This window comes from Zingiber officinale, chromosome 4A, assembly GCF_018446385.1.
Source record: "Zingiber officinale cultivar Zhangliang chromosome 4A, Zo_v1.1, whole genome shotgun sequence".
NCBI classification, from domain to species: Eukaryota; Viridiplantae; Streptophyta; class Magnoliopsida; order Zingiberales; family Zingiberaceae; genus Zingiber; species Zingiber officinale.
In genome coordinates this window covers 131,703,482-131,711,830 of record NC_055992.1, presented here as the reverse complement: position 1 = coordinate 131,711,830, position 8,349 = coordinate 131,703,482, and positions in this window count along the sequence as shown.

The window sequence follows — 8,349 nt, the reverse complement described above, 5'->3', positions numbered from 1 at the left end:
GCTCCCGCATCTGGCAGAACAAAGGCCCCCCAAGGACCTCCATTCTCAAGAAGTATCCTCCAAGATGAACTACCACATCATTTCCGAGCATTGCAAATTAGAGAATACAATGGAGCAATAGAGATTGGAGAACACTAATCATTATTTTCCTTGAATGGGGAACTTTGCCCCTAATCTGAAACAAACCCGACTGCTCATGAGGAGAGCTCCCCATTTCACTTTAATTGAAGATATATTCTATTAGCGAGCCTTCTCCCGTCCCTCTTAAAATGTCTTGGTCCTGATGATGCAGATTATATCATGGGAGAAATTTATGAATGCATTTATAGAAACCATATTGGGGGGCAGATGCTCGCTCAGAAGAGTTGGATATTTTTAGACAACTATGCAGATGGATACTGCTCAATTTGTCACTGCCCACGTCCACTACTAGAAATACTAGAATCTCACTCATCGCCTGATTGAGTTTTTAAAGACCTCAACCGTCTCCTACCCTTTTGATCAGTGTGTTGGTCCCCTTGGGTGTTTTGATGTGATCAACCAAGTTGGTTAGGTTCTGCTGTGTTTGATCCCTGTGTCTGAGTGTGCAGGAGCGCAGGAAGTCGAGCGGAAGACGCAGTTAGCGAGAAGGACGACACGGGAAAGGGAGCCGACGGGCTCGGTGCGTCCGAAGGACGAGAGAGCTGCGGAAGAGTACACCGGTGGGCGAGAAGAACGTGCACGGCGTTCAAGGGGGAGGAAGGTTGCTCGAGGAGAAGGCCAAAAATTGGGTTCGGGTGAGCCCTATTTCGGTTGGCCGAAATCACCCAAAAGAACGGAGCGTCGGAAGCTGAAGAAAGCAAGCTGGAATTTGAGCTGCCAGCTTGGAGGCGCCTCCAGCTTGAAGGCGCCTTCAACAAGTCAAACTGACCATTTTGAGCTGCGGATAAAGTTTTATCCGCTCACCCCTTAGAGGCGCCTTGGACCCCTATTGGAGGCGCCTTGGACCCTCGAGATCAGATTTCTAGAAGTTATTTAAAGGCCCCTGGAGCTATGAATTCAATACAACTCAAGCAATTAATTGTGTAGTCATTCCTAGCAATAGTTCTAAGCTTCCAAAGTGTAAAAGGCTTCTCCGCCTTCAGTAAAGGAGATTCTTTTTAGTGCGCTTCTCATTGCCCTGGATTAACAACCTCCTTGGTTGTAAACAGGTTAAATTCCTGTTTCTTTTCTGTTTACTGCTTTATTTACTATTGCACTAATTGAGTTGAAAGCACGAGGAGGGTATAGTTTATTTTTGTTTTCAGCAATTCACCCCCCTCTTGCCGGCCTCCGCTGCACCTACAATTGGTATCAGAGCCTGATCGCCTCAGAAGGACTAACCGCCAACTGAAGCACTACGATCAAGACGATGGACGGAGCGAATATCCATCCCCCGAAGTTCGACGGAGACTTCGTCACATGGAAGCGCAAAATGGAGGTATTTTTTAAAACTGAATTTGACATTCTTTTAATAATGAAATATGGCTATGCAGTTCCGAAAGATAATGAGGAAAACACTTGGACGAAAAAGGAGCAAGCAGATTTCGTCGCCAACGGAAAGGCTGAGTTCCACCTACTCAGCGTTCTGCCACCTCAGGAGGTAAATCGGATCGGAAGCTACGACTCCGCGAAAGATCTCTGGGAAAAATTCCTGAGGCTTCATGAAGGTACCTCCGAAGCAAAGCTAGCGAGGCGCGACATCCTCCGGGCCCAGTTGACGAACCTCCGGATGAACCAAGGCGAGAAGGTAGCGCAACTCCAAGTGAGGATCAAAGAGTTGATAATTTAACTCAACAACCTTGGAGAAGAAGTAACGAACCGGGACTCGATCCGGTGCACGCTCATCGCTTTCCCGAGAACTCCCGATTGGACCTCCTTAGTAGATGCGTACTACATCTCTAAGGACTTCGAGGTAAGTACTTTAGAACAATTGTTTTCTACTTTTGAACTTCACGAATCTCGAGTTGCAGAGCCCAATGGAGTGGAGAAGACCAGTCAGAACATTGCCTTAAAAGCAAAAATAAACGATTCTGACTCAGAAGCCTCGGTCGACGAATCCGAAGTGGCACTACTGGTAAGACGCTTCAATAAATTTTTTAAATCTAACAAATTTAGATCGCAGAGGCATGAGAGAAAAATAAGAACGACTCGTTGCTACAACTGTAACGAAGAAGGGCACATCAAGGATGACTGCCCGAAATTGAAGAGAAAGCAAAAGGAGAAGGCAAAGACCAAGTACAAGAAATCAGATTCCTCCAAACACAAGAACCTAAAGGCCACTTGATCAGACTCATCCTCCGAATCAGACATTGAAGAATTCTGGGGGATAGCTCTAATAGCTAACCATCAGCTGGAAGAAGAGTCAAGCTCAGAGATGAGTATCGATGAAGGGGGAGGAACATCAGAAGAGGAAAGCTGCAGTGAAGGGGGAGCATCACCGAGTCAGGTAAGTCAGGTACGAAATCTAACCCCGACTCAGTATTTTCGCTTTATTAAATCTCTTTCTAAAGACTTATTTGAATTAGAAAAAGAAATTAGCAAAGCATGTCCACTTGAGATGTACGATAGCATAAAATCAGAAAATGATAAATTAAAATTAGAAATTGAAAAATTAAAATCTGATGCATGTTTAAATACAAATAAATTTCCAAACTCAAAATTAAAAAATTATGGAAAATTGAATTGGTACATTAGAAACCATCAAGGTCAACTTAAAAGAGTACCCAAGAACTATGTACACCCAAAATTTTTAAATAACCCTGTAGGAAGGAACCTTTATTGGATTCCGAAATGTGTGCTAAATTAATTCATTTAAAAGCTTATAGTAAGAAAATTAAACTTTGAATTTTTTTATGGAAGCTTTGTCTAAGGAAGTGGTTGTTGCTCCAATAACCAAGAAGGCCTAGAGCCTCACCACGACCTAGAAGCCGAAATATCGAAATGAAAATCTTTAATTAACTTTCTGATAAAAGCATTAAAATTGGAATTAAATAATGCTTTGAAAAGTTTTTAAACATTTTTTTAGAAATTCATTTTTTAAAAAAAAATATCTCTTGAAAGCTTTGCTTAGAATTTCTTTTCTAAAAATCAATTTTTTTTACTTAGAAATCATTTTGAAAAATCCAAACAAATTATTGTGGTTAGAATTTTTTCACTTAGAAATTTTACTTAGCAATTTTACTTAGAATTTTTTCCAAAAAACTTCATTTTAATTAGAAATATTTTTTCTTAGAAATTTTCTAACTTAAAAATTTATGCTAAAATTTATTTCTGTTACCCCATTTTTGCTGTGATCAAAGGGGGAGAGAAAGGTACAAGCTTAGAGAAGTACATATTTAGGGGGAGAGAATTTTTTAAAAATATTCTTTTTGTAGTTGCAATTTTATCTATTGCAAACTAATGCTTAATATGTGAGTTTAGTAATTTTCCTTTAAAATTACTTTTCTGTCTATTTTTACCCTAACTTGAACTTGGGTTGATGCACATCAAAAAGGGGGAGATTGTTAGTCCCCGTGGGTGTTTTGATGTGATCAACCAAGTTGGTTAGGTCCTGCTATGTTTGATCCCTGTGTCTGAGTGTGCAGGAGCGCAGGAAGTCGAGCGGAAGACGCAGCTAGCGAGAAGGACGGCACGGGAAAGGGAGCCGACGGGCTCAGCGCGTCCGAAGGACGAGAGAGCTGCGGAAGAGTATATCGGTGGGCGAGAAGAACATGCGCAGCGTTCGAGGGACGTTAAGTTGAGGATGAAGGCTGCTCGAGGAGAAGGCCGAAAATTGGGTTCGGGTGAGCCCTATTTCGGTTGGCCGAAATCACCCAAAAGAACGGAGCGTCAGAAGCTGAAGAAAGCAAGCTGGAATTTGAGCTGCCAGCTTGGAGGCGCCTCCTCCATCAGGCTTGGAGGCGCCTCCAGCTTGAAGGTGCCTTCAGCCTTGTTGAAGGCGCCTTCAACAGGTCAAACTGACCGTTTCAAGCTGCGGATAAAGTTTTATCCACTCACCCCTTGGAGGCGCCTTGGACCCCTATTGGAGGCGCCTTGGACCCTCGAGATCAGATTTCCAGAGGCTATTTAAAGGCCTCTGGAGCTAGGAATTCAATACAACTCAAGCAATTAATTGTGTAGCCATTCCTAGCAATAGTTCTAAGCTTCCAAAGTGTAAAAGGCTTCTCCGCCTTCAGTAAAGAAGATTCTTTTTAGTGCGCTTCTCATTGCCCTGGATTAACAACCTCCTTGGTTGTATCCAGGTTAAATTCCTGTTTCTTTTCTGTTTACTCTTTATTACTTTACTGCTTTATTTACTATTGCACTAATTGAGTTAAAAGCACGAGGAGGGTATAGTTTATTTTTGTTTTCAGCAATTCACCCCCCTCTTGCCGGCCTCCGCTGCACCTACACAGTGGAGCATAGGATATCATAGGTCCCTTCCCGACTGAACCTCAACAAAAGAAATTTCTTCTAGTGGTCATAGACTACTTCTCCAAATGGGTAGAAGTTGAAGTCTTAGTTTGAATAATAGAAGACGCCATCATAAAATTCATGTGGCAGAATGTTGTCTATCGAAACAGTTTGCCTCACAAGTTCGTCTCTAACAAAGGTTGACAATTTCAGGACCACAAACTCAGAGAATGGTGTGAAAGATTTGGCATCAGCAAGCTTTCACCTTGGTGTCCTACCCATAGAGCAACGGGTAAACAGAGGTGGTTAACGGAGAAATAGTACGAGGCTCAAAATTAAATTGAGCCACATTAAAGGTAACTGGGTGGATGAATTGTTGAGTATTCTCTGAACCTACCAAAAAATGCATCTAGAGAGAACGATAATGACTTCCTTTCACCTTGTATATTATAGAGAAGCAATTATCCATTAGAAATTGGGAAAATGTCTACTCGAAGAAGCACTTATAGACAAACAACTCCAACTAGAGACTCTTTAACCTTGACTTGATCACTGAGACTAGAGAAAAAGTAGTTATCTAACTTGTTGCTTACCAACAGAGGATGTGTAGGAATTACAACAAGCGAGTCATTCTTTGTATTTTTGAAGTCGGAGTCTGAGTCCGAAAGAATGTTAAGCCGATTAGAGACGCCAACAGGCTAAAATCACAATGGGGGAGAACCATTTCAGGTGATTTGTAAGTGGAGCTCCAGAGCATACTACCTAGAAGATGCAGGTGGCAAGAACCTTGATTGCTTATGGAATGCTAATCATTTAAAGCCCTATCATTCCTAAGCAGTTCCTCGTATTCTTTGTTTATTTTTCATGTCCTACCGTAGCCTTATACTTTTTTTTTATCAATGAAAAGGAGCTTCGTGTAGACTTGTGTATTCTCTTCCAAACTCCCTTAATTTGGACATAATCGGGGTCGAGATCCAAGGGTTGACGATATCAATCTCTCCTTCATATATAAAAGTCAAGCGCATATCGTATATCCATCAATAATGTCTTTTTTAGGGTTCAAACTATTCCGACTTGGACATAGTCGGAGTCAAGATCAAATACTCAACAATATTAACTTCCTCTTCATACAAGCGTTGAGTTCAAGCTTGTATATAGCTAGGGTTCAAACTTTCTGACTCGGGCATAGCTAGGGTCATGATCTAATGCTTGACGATATCAACCTCCCCTTCGTATAAAGTTCAAGTGCATATAGTATTTCTATAGACAATGTCCTTTTCATGACCCAAACTTCCCTGACTTAGGCGTAGTCATGGTTGATATTAGAGCCGTCAATTTAGGTTGGGTCCGTCGGGTTGGCCCGCCCCGCCAAATAAGTTAAGCGGGTTGGGTTGGAATTTTATTAACCCAAGCCCACCGTGGGCCGACCCGCCTAGGCCCACGACCCACGTGGGTCGGCCCGCGACAGACTTGGATTGACCCGGGTTGAGAAACACATGTAAGCTAAATTTTATGTCAATTTATTATCTTTTTTTGTTATAATTTTAAAATAAAAATAATATTTTTCATCTCACATAAGTATTCGTTTGTGTCTATTTATATTTAAAATACATATTTATGGATACATTTGATTGATAAAATTTTTTCGAAGTAAAACGTTGAAGATATAAAATATTTTTTCAAAAAAAAATTTGATGGGTCCGCGGGTTGGCCCGCCAAACCCACAACCCGCCTTGGATTGGGTTGGGTTGGAAATTTGCCAACCCGCCAAGTTGACGGGTCGGCCTGCCCCGCCCCGCCAAATAGTTGGTCCGCCACGGGTCGACCCGCCCCGCCACAAGTTGGCCCGTCTGACAGCCCTAGTTGATATCCATGTTAGTTGCTACTCCGGAATATCGTACTGGTTCCCCTGTACAAAAATTTTGTACAAGTCCTGAATCAATCCTATCAACCTATTGTGTTCTTTAGAAATTAGGAATTGCAAACAGAACTTAACATTATTGATTCCAAATTCAACTTATCTGTTCTTAGTGGTTTAGACTTGGATTGCAAACGATGTTTAACATTATTGATCCAAATTCACCCATGTTATAAATTCAATTAAATATTAATTTCAGATATTGGCTTCCAGGTTAAACATGGCGAGACACTAGGCCTTCTTAAGTATGGGCGCATCCACCACTTCCTAGACAAAGTCTTTCAACGAAATTTAATATTTAATTTCCTTATAGTAACCCTAGGTTTAACCAAAAAGAACAATCGAATTACAAGTTCGAAAAACAAAAGAAACACAAAATCGAAAACATAAATTCGATAACCTAGATTCATTAGCCTCTTGTGTTTGGTATTTCAAGATCTAAATAAAAGGATGAACTAGTTATGATGCAGAAACTAATAACTAGTTATACCTTTTATAGCTTATAGACCTCACGATCTTCTGTTGTATGCCTCTTCTTAGGGATTAAACAAGCCGAATAGTATTAGACTCGAGCTTGGCTCGTTTAAGTTATATTCAGGCCGAGCTCGAATCGAGCTTTTATTACAAGGCTCGAGCTCGAGCTCGAGCTCGAGCTCGGCTCGTTTTAGAATTATCAAGCTCGCGAACAGTTCGAGCTCGGCTCGTTATTAGCTCGATTATCAAAGTTAATGAGCCTAACTCGTTAAGCGAGCTCGGACTCATTTTTAGACTCATTTAGAGCTCATTTTTTTGCTCGTTTTAGAGTTTATTTTTTTGCTCATTTTAAAGCTCATTTTAAGGCTCATTTTAGAGCTTGTTTTTTTTGCTCATTTTAGAGCTCGTTTTTTTGCTTGGTTTAAGGCTCATTTTTTTGGCTCGCGAGCCTATAAACGAACATGTTCGCGAGCTCACAAGACGAATATCCTTAAGCTCGAGCTCATCTCGATAAAACTATCGAGCTCGAAATCGAGCTCGAAATAGAGCTTAAGCTCGGCTCGATAAGATAAACGAACGAACTCGAACGAGCTTTTTACCGAATCAAGCTCTGAATAGCTCGTAAACCGTTTGGTTCATTTACATCCCTACCTCTTCTTATCTCGTACGTCGTGTGAGTGACGATCTACCGAGAAGAGAATCCACCCAAGCCTCCTTCTTCTCCTTGCAAATTTCAGCCACCAAGAATCTCCTAAAGATGAAGGTCTTTGGCCACCAACCAAGCTCCAAGGGATGCAAAGAAACAAAGTCTCCTTTCTCTACTTCTTCTCCAAGCAAAATCTGGCCACCAAGGGTCTCCTAGAGAGTTGATGTTGCCGGCCAAGGAAGAAGAAAAGGGGAAGAGGAAGAAGAGAGGGAGGGTCGACCACCACAAGGAAGAGAAGAGAGGAATACTAGATATATATTGTTGTAAGGTGAGGCACCTCTACCCTCTCTTTTATATTTCTTGGTCTTGCAAATAAGGAAAGTTTTAATAAAAACTTCCTTATTTTCTTTGTCATAGAAAGGAAAATTTAATTGATTAAAAAAAAATTCCTTTTCTCTATCAATGTGATCGGTCACCTCAATTCCTCCAAACAAGGAAAGTTTTAAACACAAAATAAAAACTTTCTAATTTGTTTCTGGAAATTTTAAAAATAAAATTTCTCTTTAAAAATTCCCTTCATGGTTGGTTATAAAAGGAAACTTTTATAAATTAAAATCTCTCTATTAAAACATGTGGATGATTACAAAAAGGAAAGTTTTCTCAAAATTAAAATTTCCCTTTCAATCTACAAATAAGGAAAGATATCAAATTTTTTCTCTTAATCTTTTGTAAAAATTATAAAAGGAAAGATTTAATTTTAAAACTCTCTTTTAAAATCATGAGGATGGTTACATAAAAGGAAAGTTTTATCAAAAATTAAAATCTTCCTTTTAACTACAAATAAGGAAAGATATAAAATCTTTCTCTTAATCTTTTGTAGAAAACTATAAAAGGAAAG